Source organism: Condylura cristata, unplaced genomic scaffold (genome assembly GCF_000260355.1).
Source record: "Condylura cristata isolate star-nosed mole 26May11 unplaced genomic scaffold, ConCri1.0 scaffold00034, whole genome shotgun sequence".
NCBI classification, from domain to species: Eukaryota; Metazoa; Chordata; class Mammalia; order Eulipotyphla; family Talpidae; genus Condylura; species Condylura cristata.
This window is the reverse complement of record NW_004567135.1, coordinates 12393087-12414820: the sequence shown is the minus strand read 5'-3', so window position 1 is coordinate 12414820 and position 21734 is coordinate 12393087. Positions and strand designations below refer to the sequence as shown.

The following is a 21734-nucleotide window of genomic DNA, read 5'->3' as shown; positions in this document are numbered from 1 at the left end:
ATAACAAGCAGGCCAGTAGACAGTAATTTCTCACTATGCAGGGACCTTCGAGCCACGTTTTCTGTAAGCTGCCCTTGGAAAGCAATCAGGGGTCAAGGAAATGACACTTGTCGCCCTAGGCTTCTTGCTCTGCAAGGGCAGCCCCCAAAACATTCCTCGGTCTCCATGCTTGTGCGTGCTTGCCCATGTGTGTCTGACATGCCAGGATGCTTACTGCTTCCTGGACAGCAGAGGGAGCAATCTGGGGCCATCTATCGATGTAATGGTATCTGACAGGTAAAGCTTTTCAGTTTGTGTCTGAATAAATCTCTTTGTCCAACATCTCCACTTGATGATTTCCTGGCAGCCCTGAACATTTTATGGAAGAAATCCCTGGAACAAGAGCGACACTGTTCCTTCCCACCCCTTCCCTGAAGCCCGAGGGAGGGCTTCCCAGGTGCTCAGGGAGGATTATGGGGAGACCAGAGTGAGCCAATGGAAATGGAAATGATGAGATCCCACACCCCTGAGGTCAGTAGGATGAGGGCGGCCACAGCCACACCTCCATGCCGTGTTCCCGAGTGCATGGTGCACAAGAGCCTTTTCTTAACTCAAAGTCAGAAAACAGTTTCCGGCGCTTAGTTCAGCAGCTCCCCAGACGAAAAAGGTTCTTTTCAAAGCCACCTCTGAGCTGCAACGCACACACCGCCTGTCCATCCTGGAGCATCTAGCAGATGCTCGGTAAGCATCTGTAACCTTTTCTACTGGATTCGTCTAAGAGTCTCCATCAGAGGAGCATCAAGGCAGTGTGTGGAGAGAGGTCTGGCCCCCAAGAGACATAAAGGGGCGCACTGTCCAGAGGATTAGAAAACAATAAGACTGGCCAAAAGTCAAACTGGCTTTTATTTCCCCACATACCAGCGATGAAATGTGATGGTGACAGAATATTACCCTTAACTAGGGATGGCTTGTACCCACTCTCCCCAAGACTGGCCATTCGCCAGGCATTACTTGTACCCAGCCCCCACCCTCTGATCTCTTTCCCATTCCCGTTCTCATTTTCTCTAGAGGGATCACCCCAAAATGGGATCTGAGCATGGCGTGGCGTCCGCCTCCCCAAAAAGATTCAGATAGGTTTTTTCCCAAGACCTGTCACCTTGGTATGTGGGACTAAGGTCAGTCAAGGCCCTGTGAGCCTCTGCAGAGGCTGTTTCCTTTGCTTCAAGTACAAAGATGACTTAAGACTTAGGGATAGCTCCAGAAACAACCTTGTGACTAGAGAAACCGATCTTAAGACAGGGCACACCTCCATCCGGAGGCAAGGCTTTGTCATATGCAGTCATCCCCTCCTCATCATGTGAACCCCCCGCCTCTCTCTCTGACACCCCAGACACTTTAGCATGGCATGTAAATGTTTGTCCCCAACTTAAAAAAAAATTTACTTCAAAAAATTTTTAAAAACAAGAATTTACTGTCTTGTACATTCTCTATATGTGTGTTATTGTTTTTAGCCCTCCTCCTAATCTATCTGGTGTTAATCTGTTTGTTCACCCACCCTCAGCAGAACCCAGAGGAGTGGGGGAGTATTCCCCACCCCACCCCCCCATTCTGACAATGTCACTCCTCTGACCTTCAGAATGAATCAACTTGTAGCAGCCTTATGGCTCTTCACAATTCTTATTTCCATACTCCCAGTCTCCCTCTTCCACCTTTGTGTCCCAAGCTCCCAGTTCCTTAAATACTTTACCTCATTCTCAAGCTCCCTCACTGTCATTCAAGTCATTCCATTAATTGAGAATTATCTTTTCAATCTCGAAAACTCATACTCATAAGACGGATGTGTTAACATCTCCAGGAAAACTTCCCCGACTCCCTCTGGCTCTCGAACAATCCATCACTTGTCTTGCTTTACCCAGACTGCCTTGTACCTGCCTCCACGGTACCACGTACTACAGATTCCACCCTCTCTGCTTCGCTTCGACTGACAATTTGCTCCACATGGACTCCAGGAGGCCTGAATTCTAAATTCCAGTCTTCGTGAAGCCAGCTGGGAAAGTGGACTTAGAGCCAATGAGGAGTCCTGGGTGGGCACACTCTATTTCCCGTCTATAAATCACCTCTAAAAGGGCCATTTCCAGATTTCAGTTCTAAGGCAGGTTAGCGTAGGAGTCTCCTTTTGCCTGCAGCGAAGCCTGCGTGAGGTGCTGCTTGAGATGCTGAAAAGGTTTACTGTGGAAGTGCCATAGAGAAACCTGTTTAGACGATGTCAGGCACTGGCACGGAGCACGCACGAAGCACTCAGCCAAGGACGCTCCAGCAGGCCTTCCATGTCCTTCAGGAAGTGATGCTGCTTCCCCATCCAGAGGGAGTGAGAAGGAGAAGGTGCCCCTTTGTTCAGTGCCAGCTCCCCTAAAACAAGAAGTCCTTGTTTGTTTCACCATGTAAATGCCTTTTCCAAGCACCTTTTTGCTGTTATTTCGGAATATGCCATTTTGTTGTGAAATAACTGCTTGTTTTTGTTTGAGGTCTACAGTACCTTCATTCAAGCGTCTTCTTAGTCTATTAATCCCCTAGTCGGTTTCTGTGGTGATCAGATGAAATGGCGGGGCAGGGTGTGAACCCTCACATAAGCCCCAGGCCCCAACGTCTACCACTGACCGCGCTCTACAACAGTTGTTGAGCGTGTCTGCCACCTACTGTCATGTCCCTCTTCTGAATGTTAAAGTCCTGCTCACCTTTATTCTCCAGGGTCTGCTCTATGCAGACAGTATAACAATCTATTAGTAATAAGTGGGCACAAGACTGTGCAAGGTGTTTCCTCCCTATTCCACTGAGTCCCAGCCCAATGGCCCACTTCTGACCTTACTTCTTTGCTCTCAACCTCCCAATTTTGTTCAGGTTTCTAGAAGCCAAACGCTCCAAAGAAACTGGGTTCCTCCCCAGTCCCATGGGTGACTCTATGTGAATATAAGGCAGTAAGAAGAACAGGAAGGAGGAACGCTGAGCCAGTGGGGAAAGCTCATAGCGCACCCCACACCCCCCACACGTGTGCTACCTCACCTTTGGACCTGAAGCTCGTAAATACGAGGCTGCCTTGCGAGCGGGCTGCACTGTATTCGGTGTGAGCCCTTCCAGGCTTCTCTCTCCTTGGGCTCCGAATAATCCTTCACTCATCCTGTGCTGCCACCGCATGACACGTACCAGCCAGTGTCCTTCACAGCACACTGTGTCAAAAGGCACAAGGACTCAGAGGTCATCGGGCCAGTACCTGTCATCTCAGACAGGGCTGAAGAGTGTCTGTTTGTGGGTCCCTAGACCTTTCACTTTCTCTTACCCTGCGGTCTGATGGCAGCCTGGGGGTGGAGGTGGCATAGGTTGGAGGCCTCTGCCATAGGTTGGATCCATGGGCTGAATGGATGTGTCAGACTAGCAAAAAAAGTAGTGGATAGGGCCCTCCCTGGTGTGCAGGGGGTTAAAGCGCAGCACTGTGAAGCTAGCAGCCGCCACTTCAGTGTGAGTTTGAATCCTATCCTGGAGCTGACCCACATGGCGCAGCAGACCTCTCCTGACCCGCCCACTGCTCCCCTCAGCAGTGGACTTCATCCATCTGCCTGTTCTGCTCTTCACTCGACTGAATCTCTCACTGACCCTGCAACTCTGGCCTGTACCCCAGTTCTGTATGCATAAATAATAAATCTTTTTTTTTTTTAAAGTAATGGACAGGGGCTGTTCCACCACCCTACATCTGAGTTGCCCCAAGCATGAAGGGCAGGCGCATGGATTAGCAGGTGACACTGAGGCTCTGGACAGGGGCAAAGTCCTAGTGTCCCTGAGGAGAGCAACAGGAAGTCCCCTGGCCTCTGGTCTTCATTGAAAGCCTGAGGCACTAAATAATCCCAAATCCACCCCGCTTCAGAATCAGAGCAGAGAAGGAAGGAATTATTACTACTTATTTTAGCCAAGACACCTTCTCTTTTATATGGAGCAGTGATTGCACTGAGCACAGCTTTTCCTCACTAGAAAACATTCACAATATTTCTGTGAGGTGAGTATGATGAGGCACATCGGGCTGCAAGAGGAGGGAGAAACAGCCCCAGGTCCCAGCAATAGTGAGTGGGGAGGCAGGATGTGAACCCAGATCAGTCTGAAGCCTGGCCAGCAACATTTCTTTCAAATTATAACTGAGCGTGAGCGTTCATGGAGTTTTTGTACATGGATTGCATCAGTCAAGAGAGTAAGTGAGCTAACATTTTGGAGTTGAGATCTAGCTCTGCTATAAAGCAATCTTGGTAGCCACTGACCTTCAGCCAACCAAGTGATCTCTTGGGACCTCAATTTTTTTTTTTCATTTATGAAATGAGAATGCAAAGCTGAATAATCGCTCAGACCCCTTCGAGCTACCGACTTGAGGATCTTACCAAGAATAGAGTCTTAATATGTTAAGAAAAGTATATTAAACATAAAAAGCAATAATATAGCTAACTAGGGTAAAAGTTGAAAATGTAAAAACTCCAAGATTAGGTAAAGAATACAATTTAAAAAACAGGAATGATTAACTAGGGTACTTCAACTGTGTGTGTGTGTGGGGGGGTTTCTATATATTCCCTAAGAGCTCAGCCCAGATTGTACCAGAGTCTTCTGACCCAACTAACATAAGGCTTCCAGGAAAGAGTTTCAGATTAGCTTGAGCTCAACCCTCCTCCTCTTCACCGTATCAGGGAGACTGGGGCAGACAGGACCAGCTGAGCCTTAGCTTCATGGGTAACAAGACAGTTTGGGAGTGAATTCTTGAATTCTCTGCTAACCATTCTCCCTGAGGACGCCCAACCAGAGGGTGAAGACTCCCCAAGCAGCTGTTCTAGCCCTGGGAAACAACATCCCTGCCTCCTTCTCTTAGGGAACGGAAATCTTGTCAATGCCACCCCTCTCTCCTCCTTCCAAACCCTCTCCCCTGGCAGAAACACTAAATGGGGGTGTTAGATAAGGCAAAGGGAGAAAATGGGGGAGGGGGGCTGACCTCACTAGCAGAAAATGTGTCTCACTAGTAGTGAAGATCAGTCCTCGGGGAGTCACAGGCATTCGGGACATAGACTGACCCTCCACCTCCCTCCCCAAATCAATAGATAACCCCTGGCGGAAGCCCCGAAAGGAGGGAAAGGCAGTACTGCTGTTGAAATCTGCTTGGTAGTGGCTTCACTGCAGTCGCAAGGCTGCTGGACAGGCGAGGAAGGGGCGCTGGGAGAGTCAGCATTTGCCCTCTTCCCTCTCGGGCATCTCTGCAGCCTGCATTGCCTATAAGGCAAACCCCGCCTCTTCCCACTCCTGCAGCCAGCATCCCCAAGACAGAGGCTGCAGGATTCTGACACAGAGAACCTGCAGTCACTGGGAGCCTCTCCAGGACACAGTCTGTGCCAGGGGAAAGGTCTGGACAAGGAGGAAGCTTTAAGAGAAGCAAAAAGCCATGGTTTGAAACTGCATCAGAATACATTGTATGCCCATAGATGGCAGTGGGTGGAGGTGGTGGGGAGGGGTACACTGTCACCTGCTTCTATTTTTCTTTCCCAGGTCTACCTGATTACATTCCAGCCAGTCAGATGTCCGGAGAGGGGACTCACCACTGCAGGGACCTCCAGCCCGCAGAGCTGTTCAAGGAAGGACCCAGGTCAGCAGAAAAGGCTGTTGAAGAGGGGAGCGGGGAGGAGGGGAGTGGCTGCAGGGAGAGTAGCTTTGGTGGCAAATGTGAGAATCCAGATGGTAGGGACAGCTGGGAAGAAGGGAATGCAGCCTGGGTGCATCTCTTGGGGAGTTTTGCTCCCAGGTGGGCTGTGCACTCGGCAGAATATCAGCAGTGAAAGACATGTGAGGACTGAGAGTCAGACCTAGGTGGGTGTCAGACACTGTGCAGGTCCCAGGCTACCTGTCCTCCCAGTCCTATCCTCTCAATGCTACATGCAGTGGTGTTTGGGAGAACAACATAATGCAGACCTCACCGGGAGGCTCTCTGAGGAAGCGGCTGCAGAAGAAGGGGTGTGGAGGGAAGTGAATTTTAAAAAAACAAACAACCTGCAGAGTGAACATCAACAGTAGGCAAGGAGGCTGACAGAGGTTAGTATGAGTTCATCCTGGTGATTTTTCAGAGGATAGGAAGCTGGCCTGGGTTGGGCAGAGAAGGCTGAGGGAGAAGTTGTGAAATCTTGGGCAACACAGTTGACCTCTCTGAACCAAGGGAGATCACAATTATGCCTGTTCTACTAACCTTAGTAGGTTGCTGTAACGTTCAGTTGTGAAAGAGTATTGCAAAAGGTGAAGTGCACTTGATTGTTAACATGTAGCACTAGTGCCAGGATTTCTTACACGAGCATCTCCCAGCCCTGGCTGGGTACTTTAAAATGTCTTCAGAAGCTTTATCAAGTATGCTGCACCCAGAAAAATAAGTCACTGCCTGGACTGCACCTTAGGTCAATTATTCAAGGTGGGATGTGGCAGGAAGTGGAACCTTTTGAACAGCTTCTCAGGTGGTTCTGCCCTTGGAAGTACCTAAGACTTCCTCAAACTTCCCAAAGGTCACCTGGAGCACAAGTTTTGAAAAAGCAGATCTCTACCGAATGGGAATTTCAAGACCTGACAGTCAGTGTAGTGAGCAGCAATAAAAGCCGTGTGGACAAGTCATCCCAGTGCCAAGTCTGGCCATTGTCCCCTCCCCTCCAGGATGCGTAATCAGAGCCCACAGTGCCCTGTACAGTGCAGGCAGCTCAGGGGAGAAGGCGGAGTGGGCCTCCTGTTTGGAGAGCGTGCACAGGCACGGGGCTGCATGGACTGCCCTGTTACTGCTCCATGAGGTGACAGTCTAATTACAAAATGACAAATCTCCCAGCCAAAGAGCCAGAGGGAACTTAAGAGGCGAGGGAAACTATGATGAGTTGCCAATAACTGAGTGCACCGATTACCGGTGTTTTCTTGTTTTGTCAATGGACAGTCCAAACTTTCTTGCTTCTGTCCCACTGATAAGATTTATCAACACACACACACACACATGCTCACACACCCATCCACACTCACACACATAAGCACACAGACCCCAAGCTTATCACGCACACAAAGGGGAAGATGAAGAGGATTCAGGGGGCCGCTGAGCTCATGCCAGGCCCAGGCCCGTGTACGTGGGAGCATCGCTAGCTCAGGCATGGACAGTGAAGTAACAGTCAGGCCTAAGTTCCCTGGCGGGGGTGTAGTTCAGTTCTTGCATTTCACAGGGACGATATCAGCACAGCAATGACGAGCCAGACTCTGGAGCCGACGGCCCAGTTGAAGTCCCACCACCCTACTGAATGGCAGTGAGATTTGGAACCACTACTGTGACAGGTGACTGTGGCAGGGGGGCTGGGGAGAGCCTCGACAGCATAGACGAAGCGGGGGTACCCATAGATGGAGAAGTATTGTCTTTTGCGTTGTTTGATGAGGAAGCTGAGGTCTAGAAAATGAGTTGTCCTTCCTTAACTCGGGTGGAAATGCCACCCAAGGACACAGTCACAGATGAGAACAAATATCCCGACTAAAAAGACTCGCAGCTGTATCATTTGAGAAAAACAAAAAAACTAGGCAAACTGGACATCACTTAACTGTCCCACAGTGGAGGTCGGTCACCAAAATAATAGTGCAACTGTACAACTATGTCGTAACAGCATGAGAAGACTGGCGATACTATCTGACGTGGAAGGATGACGTACACTCGTGCTCTCTAACAGAGTTAGTCTGGCTGGAAACGAAACAACAGAACGCCCCTGCTCTCCGGATGTGGGATGGCGGGGACATGCACTTTCCTCCTTATAATTTTCTGAATTGTACTGATCTTCCGTAATGAACAAATATGACTTTAAAAGTCAGAAAATAAGTTGTTTGTTTCGAGCAATTTGCTCAAGGTTAAACAAAACATTAGTAGCCTACACGGGCTTTCTATTTCTGTCCAGGATTCTGGATGAGCGGTAGGAAGCAAAACGAATTGGAAGGAGCGGGTGAACAAGCCCCAGGAAGCACAGGACCTGCACAGCTGTGAGGACTGGGACCCAGTTCAGAGGGGACGAGGTCAGGACTGTGCCGTCCAGCTTCCAGGGCCAAGCCAGTCGCGTTGCCAAAGCCTTTCGATAGAGATGGTCACTGCCAGGTCAGGGCCCCCCCACATTTAGTCCTTGCTAGCGCCTGCTCTGGGGGTCACTGCCTTACTCAGAGATGGAAAGAGCCAGCTTCTACTTGGTGTGAAGACAGAAAAACATCACAGCAACCTTGCTTCCCCTCATCCTCTGTGCCGACTCCCTCGCAACTGGAGAGCACCCCCACTAGTCTGCATTCCCGGCTCCTCCTTAATATAGAAGTCCCCTGCCATGCCCAACATTTTTCCAATCATAATGCCAAGGTGCTTGACACAGCCAACTCTGGAGAATGTTTATTTTGCAAGTTTGAAATAAAAAAGATCTGGAACTAATAACTAAGGTAGACCTCATCTAAGAGAAGAAAGAAGGAAGGGGGGGGGAGGAAAGGACGTAAAAAGCAGGAGAGAGAGATTTGGTATTATATAAAGATCGTTTCATCTCTGTCAAACCTTTGCTACAAACTGTTCAGTGTATTTTTATGTGTTAAATTCTGACCTCTAAAATATGAGACTGAAGTAGATAGATATGCTCAAAAAGTCAGTGATTTTATATGAAGCTAGGGCTTTTTCCTCAAATGTATTGACTCACCCATGGTTTACATAACTCTACAATTTGGCTGCTCAATTTCACACTGCCACATGAACACATTTCACTCACCCTCCACCTAATCCAGCACTCTTTTTAAAAACTCATTCTGGTGGCAAAAGTGAAGCAATACAGCCTGCTGAGTTATCAAGAGAACCAACCAGCTGAGCATTTAGTGACTCGTGTTGGGCACCCACTGAATTTTCAAGTTAAAAACACAAAAACTGTCTAATGCAACATCTCACTTTCTAGATGAAGACAGTGAGCCACAGACACTGAGACTAACATTCACTGAGTGCCAGGCAGGTGTGCTCAGGTGTACAGCAGGTAAATGGCAGCCCCAGAATTAGATGCCGTTCCCAGGACCTCACAGTCCACTTGCTGTATGAGTAGAGTCAAGGATGAAAGAAGGGATCGGATCATAGAAACTCCTCCTCACAGACCACAAAAAGAGCAATCACAAAGACAACAATACATCATAATACATCAAGGGCAACTACATCTTTTCTCCTTCACCTCCAGCACAGAAAGGAAACCATAGCTTGAGGGGAGCTGGTGAGGGAGCAGGAAAGGCCCAACAGTCCTTCCCTGAATGAGCAAAGAGGAGTCAAAGGCCAGAGCCCTCAGAAGAACAGACACCTGGGAGGAAAGAGCTTCCCCTGATGGCAGCCAGCACAGGAAGTCCCAGGTCCCATGGGAAGGTCTGGGGCAGGAAGTCCCTGGGGAGAAAGGAGGAGCAAAATCACACTTGAAAATGAGGATTAACATTCTAAAATTCTCCATTTTAATTGAAAGTTGGCAAGAAGACTAACATACCTGGTTGCTTATAGCTGTCATTACCTCTTGGCGTCTCACTTGGATCATGAGTAAGATTTTATACCTATGACATTCAGTACAGACGTATCTGAATGTAGTCATTAAAAACTGTGTCCAGTTTAGTTCAAAAGGTACTTGCAAATAGAGACACGCATTGTATTCTTCCTTGGATTTGGTTAACCATGTGCATGAGAATTGGGCCGGGACAACATAAGGCAACCCTGCAGGTTAGTCATCTCTCTGAGAGCTTTATCGGAAGCGTGGCTTTGCTAGCAAAGTAGAACAAGAATTCCAAATTGAACCTATAAGAACGCTTACTTTTTTTTTTTTTTTTAAAGACTTCTACTTAAGCAGGTCATCAAGAAGAGGCTGTCTTTGTCCACAGCACTCAGGCTAAGGGGAGCTCTGACTCTGATTCCCAGGGGAGTGGGGAGAACCACTCACGAGAGGGCGAGTAAGAAGCCCAAAGCAGTCCACGAGCAAACTTTTAAAGAGCCGAGACCCCCGTGGAGTCCTCTCCATCCCAAGGAGATTCGGCTCACTCTGAGTCTCTCAAAATGTATTTGGGGGGCACATGACTAGAAGTTATCCCATAAAAAGGTGGAGAGAGTGGTAAAAATACTTAGAACAAAGCTGGGCTAAAGAGGTAGGATATCTTGATGTCTTGAATCTCTCATTCATATGCACATGACCCAGAAGAAGCGAGGCTGAGTGGCCAGGCCTGGGGACAGTTTCTGTGGTGTGTGGTGTGTCTCAGCTCTGCAGAGACCACACTGGAGAAACTCAGCTGTTCTGTACCCTGTGACCAGCTGAGTCTAAAATAGGCGGAAATTTCAAGTACAGCAGGTATCGTGCCTGATGTTTCAGTGAGCAGGAAGGAAACATCCGATAACAAAGCTTCCGAGCTCAGACACAAATAGCGTAAGGAGACCAGGTTGTAGGTTTTGTCTCTGGGGATGTTTCAGAACAGGCCCAGGTCATCAGGAGCTCTGTCTGACATAGGGCAGGATGATGCAGCCCAAACTTCTGGAAGTCTCCTACTACTCAATGATTCCACATTGTTTTTGCCGTATTTATTTTGACGTCATTACACAAGCTTAGTTAACTTCCTCGCTAGTTAAATACACTCCAGAAATGTTGCGTGTAAAGAAATGCATGCTCTCCGAATTGAGTCATACTTTCCACTGACGTGGATTAACGTTCTAGAGAACACCGGCCCCAAACAAGACCTGAAAGCGCACCAGGGGCCTGCCAGGCACGTGTACCTGGGCAGTCTCCTCACAGCTCCTTCTCCATTCAAGGTCAACCCAGAAGTCAGGCCATAGGGTCCCTCCATGCCCTCCCCTGCCCCCAACTCAATCTGCTGCCTCATTGCTAAGTGTTAGAAGTTTCCAGGGATTTTGAATGAGTAAGTCTCTCACTGCTTATGTTCTTTTCAAGGAATGGACCCGAATCCCTGGATATTCTGTTCTGCTGGGTTGTTTCTTTGTTTCTAGCATGGAAACAGCTTTCATTCTAAAAGTCCTTAGCCCCTTTACAAGAGTCACCTCTGTTCTGGCCCTGTACTGATAGTAGAATAGCTGAATCACAGTCAGTGTTACGTCAGGAAATCTAAACCTCGGCCATAGGGAAACTATTCCCTGTGTATCTCCCCAAACACTGGGCCTTCCAGGAGCTTGAGTGAATTAAACTGTTCCTTGGGTGAATTTAAAAGTCCCAGCAAGGCTCAGAGGTCCTGCCTGTGCCTCAGTGCCCCATGGAAGTTAGCAAACAGAAAGAGGCCATGGAGACAATACCAGTATTTACTGGATGCCCACTCCATGCCAGGCCCTGGCTAGACAGCATCGTTTCATTAATCCCACCAGCCCCTAGAGGGATGTTCTGTTAGGACCTGACTGTACAGAGGACAAAACCAAGGCTCAGGGTGGTTCCCCACGTTTCCAAGGCCACCCAGTAACTCCACAGTTGGCAGCCTGGGGCTGACTTGGCTGACGTCACCCCTTCCGACGTGGCCAGCAGAGACTGAAGGGCTCAGAACTACATCTTCACTCCCCATTCTGCCTCGCCTTCCACAGTCACAGCACTGTGCGCCTGCACATTCGCTGCCTCGTGAGTGAACGTGCAGTAAAAAAAGAGGGAACTGCCACAAAGTTGTTTGGGGTGCCCTCTTTTAAATACACTTGGAAAAAATACCCCTAGTTCCTCCAGTGAATAAAAAGTTCTTTGTTTCTCAACTCTGGTCAGCAATGCCCACAATTCTGCCACACAGCACTCCTTTCCTTCCGCTGGAGGGAGGAATGATGATTGCGTGAAAATGGTTTACGTTCGTTTTTCTACAGACTATTTTAAGTTTAGTTATGTTGTGTGAGGTTTGGGGGTTGTGTTTTATTTATTGTATTGTGTTGTGTTATTTTTATTGAGTAGTTTAAACACTGTCCTGTTTTAGGGGTACAAGTTCATACCTCTTTTATTGTATGTTGTCACACCAAATTCACCACCAAATCCCCTTTAATCCTCCACCACAGTCCATGGGGCCTTCTCTTTCTTTGCTCCCCACCCCCTACCCTCCAGTAGCCTCAAATCTACAGTCAGATTTCTAGGGTTTGAATCAGTTTAGTTTTGTCTGTTCCTGGTTTTTTTTTTTTTTTTTTTTTTTTTTTTTGTATTTCACATGAGTAAAATCATGTGGCATTTATCTTTCTCCTTCTGACTGATTTCACTTAGAATTATCCCCTCCAGTTCCACCCACGTGGTTGCAAATGGTAAGATTTGACCTTTTATATAGCTGAGTAATATTCCATTCTGTGCATTTTAAAAGGGAAAGGCCCCCTTCTATTGAAAACTACCTATGATAAGAAAGTGATTCTGCTACAGACCATCCCCAACTTATGATGGTTCACTTAGGATTTCTCCAGCTTCATGAGGATGAAAAAGTGGTACTGATTCAACAGAAACCATACTTTGGCTGTTGGCTGTTTCCCAGGTAGTGATATCTGGCAGGATCCTATCCCATGGTGCCTGGTAGTGGTAGTTCCCAGTCAGAACTGAGTTGCCAGAGAGTTTTGGATATCTTCTTTGGAGTGTCACATCCTATCATGTGTGTGATATTCAACACCACATTAAAAAAACAGGCCTCATGTGAGATCATTTTGCCCAACTGTCCACAAAGTGTCCTAGCATGTGTAAGACAGAATATTCCAAGCTATGACATTCAGTAAGCCACATGTATTAAATGCATTTTCAAATTTAGATACTTTCAATTTACAATGGGTTTACTGAGACTTAAGCTCATAGTACATCAAGAAAATCTGTGTTTGTTAGATTAGGACACATCCAAACCAATTATTTAGGTGTGCATGTCCTAGAAAAAGAGAGCAGAGGAGCATTAAGGCCCGTGGGGGGTTTCCTTTAGATCCAACCTGATTTATTTACCCTGCCCACACCCCCAGATCTTTGAAAGGGCAAAATGTGGGAAGGAGGAGAAATAAAAACAGGAAAAGGGTTCTAGTATCCTTTTAAATTTGGGTTTTCAGAAATGAAAGCTGTCCCTAGTAAGGGATGACCAGTGTGAAATCTTCCCGACTCTTCTCTTTGAATCTTAAGGGAGTCTCGCTGTCGAGACTCCCTTCTTAAGTCCTGGTCCTGAAATAGTTCAATGAAATCATAGGAAAAGAGAAGAGCCCTTTTTATCCTTCTCCCAAGGTAAAAATATCAGATGCAGTTTCAACTTTAGAAGCATTGAACTTTTAGTCAATAATTTTCTAACACAGGAGAGTTCAACTGAGTGTTGAAACAGACTAGGAAGAATCCAGAAAGAGAGGCAAGAAAGGATGGGTGATCACACAGGCCGTGAGGTAGGGCAGACAGCCAGGCAACTGCAGTCGGTGAGTGTCTGGGGAGCCAACCCTCTCAGATTCAGCCTGCAAGAGAAGTGTCTCATTCTCTGACACGCCAGAAGTCAGAGCCCACCCTCAAGTCAGAGATACTTAAGCACCATAAGTTTGCCCTTTTCCTCATTTTAATCTTTGTAGTTACAACTCCTTAACCGCATTTGCCTATCTACGTAACTGAATAGGGGCCATAACTTAAGGTGTTCTTTATTCCTGTGGGTCCCTCCGCCTCCTCTCCAAGCCTGCTGTCCTGTGATCACTACCTGTGCCTGGCAGCCACACCTGCTCCGATGAAACTTTCCAACAGCTCCAGACCATCACACAGGAAGCTGTTCAAGAGCAGACACAGATGACAGTGCCCACAGGTGACCCTATCAAGTATCCCGGTGTGGCTCCCTAAACAAGGTGCCCACTCAGGCTGGCAGGAATGTGAACACAGGGCAATGCTGCCCACCTGGGTTTCCACCAGGAAACCAAGACGGGATGGGTCTTAAGGCAGCAGATGGTCGTAGCCTCGGTGCACAGCCCTGTCCCTTCTGAAGACAGAGCCACACTCAGCATTCCGCCCCACCCCCAACCCTGCTGGTGTCAGAAAGCATCAAGACAGGATCAAAGACACTGTTGTTTTTCAAAACAAAAATCTTTTGTTTTTCAAAGGAAACCAAAGTCCATACCAGTGTGTGACTTCTTCCAATATGTCTCGCATTTTTTTGGTTCCAGTTTTACTAAAATATAACTGACATAATCAACACCTCTCATTGCTGTGTCCTATGTGGTCACAAAGTCACTAAATGAGGATCTTTATCAGAAATAACCTGCACAGTTTTCAGTCAGGCGCTCTGTGGTTGCTATTTGGAATTCATAGGCACTGGGGAGACACATTCTAGGAGGTTGCAAAGGCAGAAGAGTCAATAAGTAAAATCTAAACCCACTTCCAAATGAGTAGAGAACTAGCAGAATGGCATCTGATGGGTGTGGTGAGTGTCTGGGCTCCCAGCGCTCACAGGGCGCTGCTCCTGGGTGAATGGCCTCTCCCCTGAGCACAGAGAGAAGCTCTGCAGAAGACACATGTGCTTTTCTCCCTTTCCAGCAATGCCAAGTTGCTCTAAAGCCTGCCTGATTCATAGCTCAACAACCACGGTTCTGGAAACTTTGTTCTTCCTAAGCCCGGCCCTGTGATTTATAAAAGAGATCTGTAACCCCACAGTAACTTCTCTTTCTCTACCAGGGCAACAAAGTACAGGCAAGAATCTAGAAGCTGCATTCTGTTTCCCAGGGCAGCCGAAGTCAGCAGTCTTGGGTAAGATATTAATCTTCTGCATGCCTTCCTTCCTCTATCAAATGCAGAAGTTGGTGATCTCCTACTTTCTTGATTTCCAATCTATGATGGTTTCCTGCTGCCCAGGCACAAAATTTCACAGAAAAAGCAAAGTCCTCAAATACTGAAGAAGCTTTTATTAGGTGAGAATAAATGTTCAGGACCTACCTGGCCCCCAGACCATAGCCTGTATACGTAAGAGTTTCTTTGCCCAGTGGGGGAAAAAAAAAGCCTTTATATTCATAAGAGTAATAATTGCTAGCCCGTCCTCAAAAATCTAGATGCTGGTTATCTGACTAAGGATTTGGCTAACCGGCCACAGTCTCTCTACCCTGGAAAGTCAGGAGGGAGAGATGAAATAAACAGCACTTCATTCCATTCCCATGGACAGCTCTGCTAAGGGTTTGCTTGGGTAGGAAATGTACATAGTTGGTTTAAAAAAAAAGTTTAGCTAAACCATAGGTTTCCATTTTCCATGGAAAAATATACTGCTGTTAGAAAATGTGGACCCAGAGGCTCACGTTGCCTGTGTGATCCTGGAACAGTCATTTCACATCTCTGCATCAACTTCCTCCTTCACTAAGGGAGACGCTTGAACTCCCTTCTTTGACCTTGACACCACCCTTGGCAATGCGCTGGTGCTTATGGGAAGCACTGAGTGACGTTCCTCATTCCACTCTGGTTGGAAACTATTTGTTGAAAATAATACTACCAGTCTATCTGTCCTAAACTTAATAGATATATAACCAGATTCTATTTCTACATATCAAGTCACGTTAAGTGTCATAATCTAAAGAGAATCTGCAGTGAGACTTCTAGTAAGATAGCTAGATATCCCGCATCTATGTTTTATGTGGTTTTCCTTAATGTTTGTGTAGAGAGCAAACTTTCTTGGAGGGTGCAGGAGTCCAGTCCCCCTGCTAGCTGGTGGTGTCCCCGAGGTCCCTCAGTGCCTACAGATGAAAGGTCCCTGCTTCACCCAATGTATTTCCTGCTAAATCCTAAGCTGCAGCCTCATTTGTGCCTCACAACATTATGTGAGGGAAGAAGCCTCATGTCCTTAGTTTACAGGTGACAAAGCTTAAGTCTGAAGGGATTAAATGAAATGCAGCTGATGAACAGAGATTCAGATCCAACTTCTCTGAATCCTGAGCAAGCAAATCAAAGGGCTCTGAGTTCAGAGGGTGGGGTGCAGTGGGACATACAGGTGGCCAGGAAACAAAAGAAGATGCTGCGGACAAAGTTCAGGGAGGTGGCATTTGGGAAGCCACCGGACTTATGGGTCTGTCCCGATAGCTACTGCAACACCTAGCATTTCTCCCAAGGAGGAGGATGCCAGTGTGAGGGGGAAGGGTCCGATGGAGGTTGTCACTCCTGACAGCAGTGAAATGCGAGGGGGAGAAAGAGAGTGAAAGTGGTAAGGAAGAATCTACTGGAAGATAGACAGACATAGACGGAAATAGATATAGATAAATCAGTAGACACACAGACAGATAGATAAGCATAGATAGATGATAGATACAGATATATAGTGGTAGACAGAAAGAGACAGGTTAGAAAAATATGTGTGTTTCTGTAGAATCTTCCTTACAATTATATATCTACACATATATGTATATAGGCCACACACACATATACATACATATGCATGTAATGTGACTTACAGATATATACTATGAGCTTGCAGGACCTCTAAGAGACACACCATGATAAAATAAGCCTGTCCATACGCCCACACATTTAAGAAGCTTGAGTTTACTCTCTTCTTACTCAGAACCCATCAGAGCCTCCTGGATTCTGTTCTGTTGGATCTCCCTTGAGGATGAGGAACCACACATTAGCTGCGGGCCTTGAACACGCCACATCCCCTTCTGCGTCTCAACTGTCTTCCCTGCTAAAGAGGAAGATGGTGCCTAACGATGTACCTCCTCTGGCGGCTGTAGAATAACAACAACTCCCACTTGTATGGAGTCTGTCTAGCAAGCTCAAAACAGTCTGAAGAGATTGCTACTATTATTATTGCCCACTTTACAAGGGAGAAAATTGAGGCAAATGGCTAGCCCAAGATCTGAGCTCCAAAAACATGGCTCCAGCATCCAGGCTCAACTGCTTTGCTATGTGACCCATTGCCTGAAAACACTGAGTATATCTTAGCTGCTTTGTACGTGAGCAGTGCTCCTGGGACACCCACACCCCCTGGGGGGATGAAAGTCAACGAAGATTCTGGAAATGATGCTGCCCCCAGCCTCAGGCCTGCGACTTCAGTGGCCAGAGTGCCCAGAGTCCAGGCCAAAGGCAGGTCTCCTGGCCCATCTTCCATGCTCTTTTTCCAAGCCAAGTGTCCCTGCTGCCAAGAGCAGGTTTGCCTGTCTCCTGGAGACAGCGGTCGTCAAGCCCCGCGAGCACAGCAAGCATGTCAAAAATAGCAGCGCCAGCAGACTGCATGGCTGCAATTTCCTTTTGAAATGTTGGCTCGGCTCTCGCCAAAGAGCTGGGGTCTGTCTGTGCTCCCTGCAGCCTGCAGTCATGGTGCTTTCTAGGGGTGTGGGGAGGGCAAGCACAGGGCCCACCGCAGCCTACAGAGGAGTCCTCTTTCTGCACTGAAGCAGCGATGGGGTGGGTGTGTTTGTTTTCTTTTTTTTTTAATGGGCATACACCCCACCAGGGCCAAGCCCCTCACCCCCACCCCAAGGTGAAGTAATGGCCAAGGTGAGGCCAGAATGAGTGAAAATTCCTGGTGCATCTAGGAGTGAGGAAGTCATACCCTCCTAAGGAAATCCCTCCAAACAGTACAGAGGGGTATGAGAACCCAGAAGGCACAGGGTCAGGGCGAACTGCTCTCTCAAAGGGATACCACAGGCCCTCTGCAACCCCACAGCGACCTCCAGCCCGAGCCTGGGACAGGCCAGTGGTTCATGGGGAGGGGCAGGAACACGAGGCCTAAGGACCCCTGTCTTTCTTCCCAGAGGCTTGCATCAGCTAGGGGGCCCTCTCCCCCTGGAGTCCCAAACTCCACACGAGGCATCTGAGTATCTAGAGGCAGCTCCCTAAAGCAGGGTGGAGAAGGAAACCCCCCACTCTCAGAAACAGATTTCTTCCTCCTCCCCTACGTGACCTTGACAGGCTAGAACGCACCACTCCATCTCCTGCAGAAACAAGCAAGTCAGGCCTGGCAGGGCTGGACAGCAAGCTGGCCACATTATCCAAGATTCTCACGGACTCTGTCTTGGTGTTGACAGAGTCCTGCAGAAAGCGAAGGGAAACAGCCACGGAGAAAGGACCATAGCAGCTGGGCTGGAGCTGTGGATAACGAGAGGCGCATCTAATGGCAACCCTGAAGCAGGGGCTGGCCAGCAAAGGGTCAGTCCCTTGAGCAAGCGACGGCCCTTGTCCAATGTCCCAAATAATGTCTCACCGCCTTTTTGTAGTTCAAAGCCTGTTAATTAGGCTCTGCACTTGCTAAAAATGACTTGACCTAGCTTTAGACTAGAGAGGAAAAATCATGCAAATCCCACAATGGTATGATTATCAAAATAAATAAATAAATAAAAACACTGGCACAGTATCTGAGCAGTGAGCAGCGACATGGACATGGAAGTCCTACGTGTTCCCATGTGTCTTTCCATCCAAGTGCCCCGTTAGTCCACCTTCAGAGAAGCTGCATCTCAAGATGTGTAACACCAACCATTTTCTCAACTAACAATGTCCAGATCGAATAAGCCTCATGTCCACTTTTTATTCACAATTCCCTGGTGTGTTGGGTTATTTATATTACCGATCTCTCTCTCCTCGCACACACATGCACACGAGGCGAGGGCCCTTGTCCTGTGCTCTATGACCCCCAGCAAGGATCAGGGACAAGCTCCTCACCGACTGGCTGGTGAGCCTCAACCAGCTTGTCAGGAATGGCCCCTGCCCTGCTGAGTTTACATGCTTGGCTTTTGTTCTGCCATGAGAGTGCAGAGAGAGAGAGCTTGATGCTGCCAGAAGCTCCAGTGAATTAAGGGCTCCAAGTTAATCTCTTTTTTTCCAAGCAAATCCCAATCTTATGCCTTGCTCTGAAGTCCTTGTTTTCTTCTGTTGCTATTTCTACTGTTTCTTTCTAGAACCTCTCTGTAAGTTGCAACCTCCCCCCAACAGGGTCATACTCTAGGGCTATACATAGCAGATAATCTGATTTATCAGGTTACCTCTCTCTCTCTGCCCTTTTCTCCCCTGGCATGTTCATCTCAGCTTGCTCTTTGTCGAGGATTCCCTCCACAGACCTCATAAAAGATCCCCCCCACAGAGGGGTCCTGGCTAGGAAAGCATCCTGAGATGTCAGGAAGGAGACACCCTGCAGCTAGAGAACAACCTTCTCAGAAAACACCCCAGACCAATGCTGTCCCAAGTTCACAGTGTGACCCCAACAGAAACACTCTAAGACAGAGGCTGAGCAGGAGAGAGAGAGAGAAAGGAAACAGGGAGGGAAGACAGAGTTAAAATGACAGAGGGGGAGGAGACAAGGATGTGAGAAGAGGGAGGAAAGGCAGAGAAAGTGAGCATGAATGGGAGGTAAGAGGGCCATGCAGGGAAAGGCTGCCAGCCAGTGGGGCTCCCGCAGGAGGGGAAACCTGAGGAAAGAGACACAGGAAGCGACAGGGAAGCGTGCAAGAAAATACACAGAAATAAAAGCAAGGTGGCCACTGAGCAAAGGGAAAACAGCTCTTGATTCCCACAGACGCATGTACCCCACCCACCCTGAGTTCTAATGTGTCCCCGAGAGCCAGAGGAGCCAGGAAGTAAATTCTCAGCACCTACCTGAGAGGCCACACCAGCCAGCTGTCCCTCTCTCCTGGGGGCTGAGCAGGCGGGAGGGGCACCCCACGTCTCAGGGGAGCCGGACAGATCCTGAAAGACCTTTGGGAGCTGCGGCCGGCGTCAGCTTGAGGCAGGTGAATCCGATCGTGCTGGTAGCTGGGAAATCACCACTCGGCTGTCTCAGCAACACAGGCTCCTCCTCGGCATGAAGAGACTCAGAGTCACAGGGAGATGGCTTTAGCAAAATCCTCCACAGAAACGAGGCCAGGACACAGCCACTTGGGTTGTCTTCCATGTCTTAAGGAGCCTATCCCATGAGATTCCTCCCAGGAACAGACCTTTCCTGGGAGGAAGGAGCCGCCCCTCTCCCAGGGTCCTGGAGCTGGGAGGAGTCTTTCTCTGAGGATGGGCTCCATGGAACTAGGATGACAGACACCACTTGACTCTCGGCGAGGCCCAGCTTGGAGGCCTTGGAAGAACGTGTCCCTTATCCCATTCCCCTCATGGTTTTGAAAAAGACAACATTGACATTGGTTTAATTGGTTTAACAGAGCATTCAAGTTTCTAAAGAATCAGGGATAAGATGAGGCAGCTTCAGTGACTGGGTGGGCAAGCCAGGAGAAAAGGCCCCAGGAAGAAGTTTGGGGAACCTGTTTCCCCCTCATTTTCTGAAAGTCACACATTCCTGTCCTGATCCTAGGAGCCCCTAAACCAATAGGTGGGAGGTGTTCCCATTTCAGAAGCTGGGAAGATGTATTCTCCTGTTCTCCTTTACTGCCCAAATCGGAAGATAGAGAGAACAGTCTGGAAGGTTGCTACGGCAACCAGAGTCCCTGGAGAGCCCAGCTCTCAGCAAACCCTTTACTTTCAGACATGCTCTGACTTGAAAAGGAAATGCTTTATTGGGGTTGGTGATGAGGATGACCATATGCACATACACAGAGCTACCTGCATGCTGTACCACCATTTCCCCAGGCCGGGAGCACCCCGTTGGCCTCGAGTGCCCTTCACCTGTCCCCAAATGTTCAAAGTCATTGAAGAGATTGGGAAAACCAACACTCTGGCCTCAGAGCAGGTTTTGGAATCATTAGCTCCTTTAGCTCTTGCTGTATTTCCAGCAAGGAGAAGCCAGGCTCCCAATTAATGTGGTCTTGGTAGGATCCCACTGTCCAAAGAGCTTCTTCCTTGCGAAAGGAAAAAGAAAGACTGGGGCCCAGTTGTTTGAAAGGCCAAGGAGGGTCTTAAGGAACTAATAGCCCAGAAAGGCTGATCTTGGGCTTTGGATCTGAGGCAGGAACTCTGATGGGAGGAGGCTTTGTCTGTGGGAGATGGGGAGACACGGGCATGCACTGAAGCCCAAATCCATGGCTAAAACTCCCAACTTGCATAGCATCATCCCCAGCTTCCTGGATGGGTTTAACAATATCCCTGTGAGGTAAGGAGGGGAAGACATTAATGTTCCCATGGAATGGTTGGGGAAACTGAGGCACAAGAGGAGCTGTGGCACCAAAGTTACCCTGCAAAGCTGTGGCAAAGTCCAGATGTAGATCTGGCAATCACAGGAGCCACAGCACCCCTCAAAAACACCCTCCAAAGGCCATCCCTTACAACCTGCTCTTTGAGAAAATATTGTTCTTTAATCCTCATCAAAGAGACTTAAAGCACAGACAGAAAATCAAAACCTGTTAATAGTCCTTCCGGTTTCTGCACTGCACCGAGAAGAGCTCAGAACAGTATGTCACAGTTTATCAAGGCAACAAACAAAATAAGAATGTTACTGGGGGGAGATGAGGGAACAGACAGGAAGGGGGGGCAGCAGCTTCATGATGGAGGAAGATGGGCTGGTCGGGGCAGGAACACCTGCACATTACCTTGCCAAGTACAGCCAGGCACTGAGGCCCCTGGGACAAAGCTGGAGAATATTTGCTTGACTCAGCAGAAAAGCCTCCACCACCGAGGCCATCAGAAAAGGGCTACATTTAGTCCTCCTTCTTCCTGACTCTACACCACTTATTTCATTGCCCATAAAATAGGAGAAACCCACGCTAGCATCCAAGTGTGCTTTTCCCTGTTTGCAGGCTTTAGCTGCAGCTGGCTCCAGAAAGTCTTCCACTGCAACCCTAAATCAAATTCCCAGAAAGACAGGCAGAAGCTAGAGAGGGCTGGGGGAAAGGAGTGTGTGTGGGGGGGGGGGGCGCG

At 48.2% G+C, this 21734-nt stretch overlaps 2 long non-coding RNA genes across 6 annotated transcripts in view; one reads left to right on the top strand and one right to left on the bottom strand.

Annotated features, from left to right (window-relative positions):
* LOC105854347 overlaps window positions 1-21728 on the bottom strand; it is a 67006-nt gene extending 45278 nt beyond the window's left edge. For all 3 annotated transcript variants that reach the window (XR_001146025.1, XR_001146024.1, XR_001146026.1), the window contains exon 1: window positions 19536-21728. This is a non-coding gene — a long non-coding RNA (uncharacterized LOC105854347). The remainder of the gene's footprint in view (window positions 1-19535) is intronic.
* Window positions 5280-18257, top strand: LOC105854348. Of its 3 annotated transcripts, XR_001146028.1 has the most exons (5): window positions 5280-5468; window positions 5545-5641; window positions 7233-7341; window positions 14646-14717; window positions 16510-18257. It is a non-coding gene; the product is annotated as an uncharacterized LOC105854348 (long non-coding RNA). The 3 variants fall into 3 exon arrangements; XR_001146029.1 differs by lacking the exons at window positions 14646-14717; window positions 16510-18257 and adding an exon at window positions 7947-8397; XR_001146027.1 differs by lacking the exons at window positions 14646-14717; window positions 16510-18257 and adding an exon at window positions 7662-7870.
* Window positions 21729-21734: the final 6 nt, after the last annotated feature.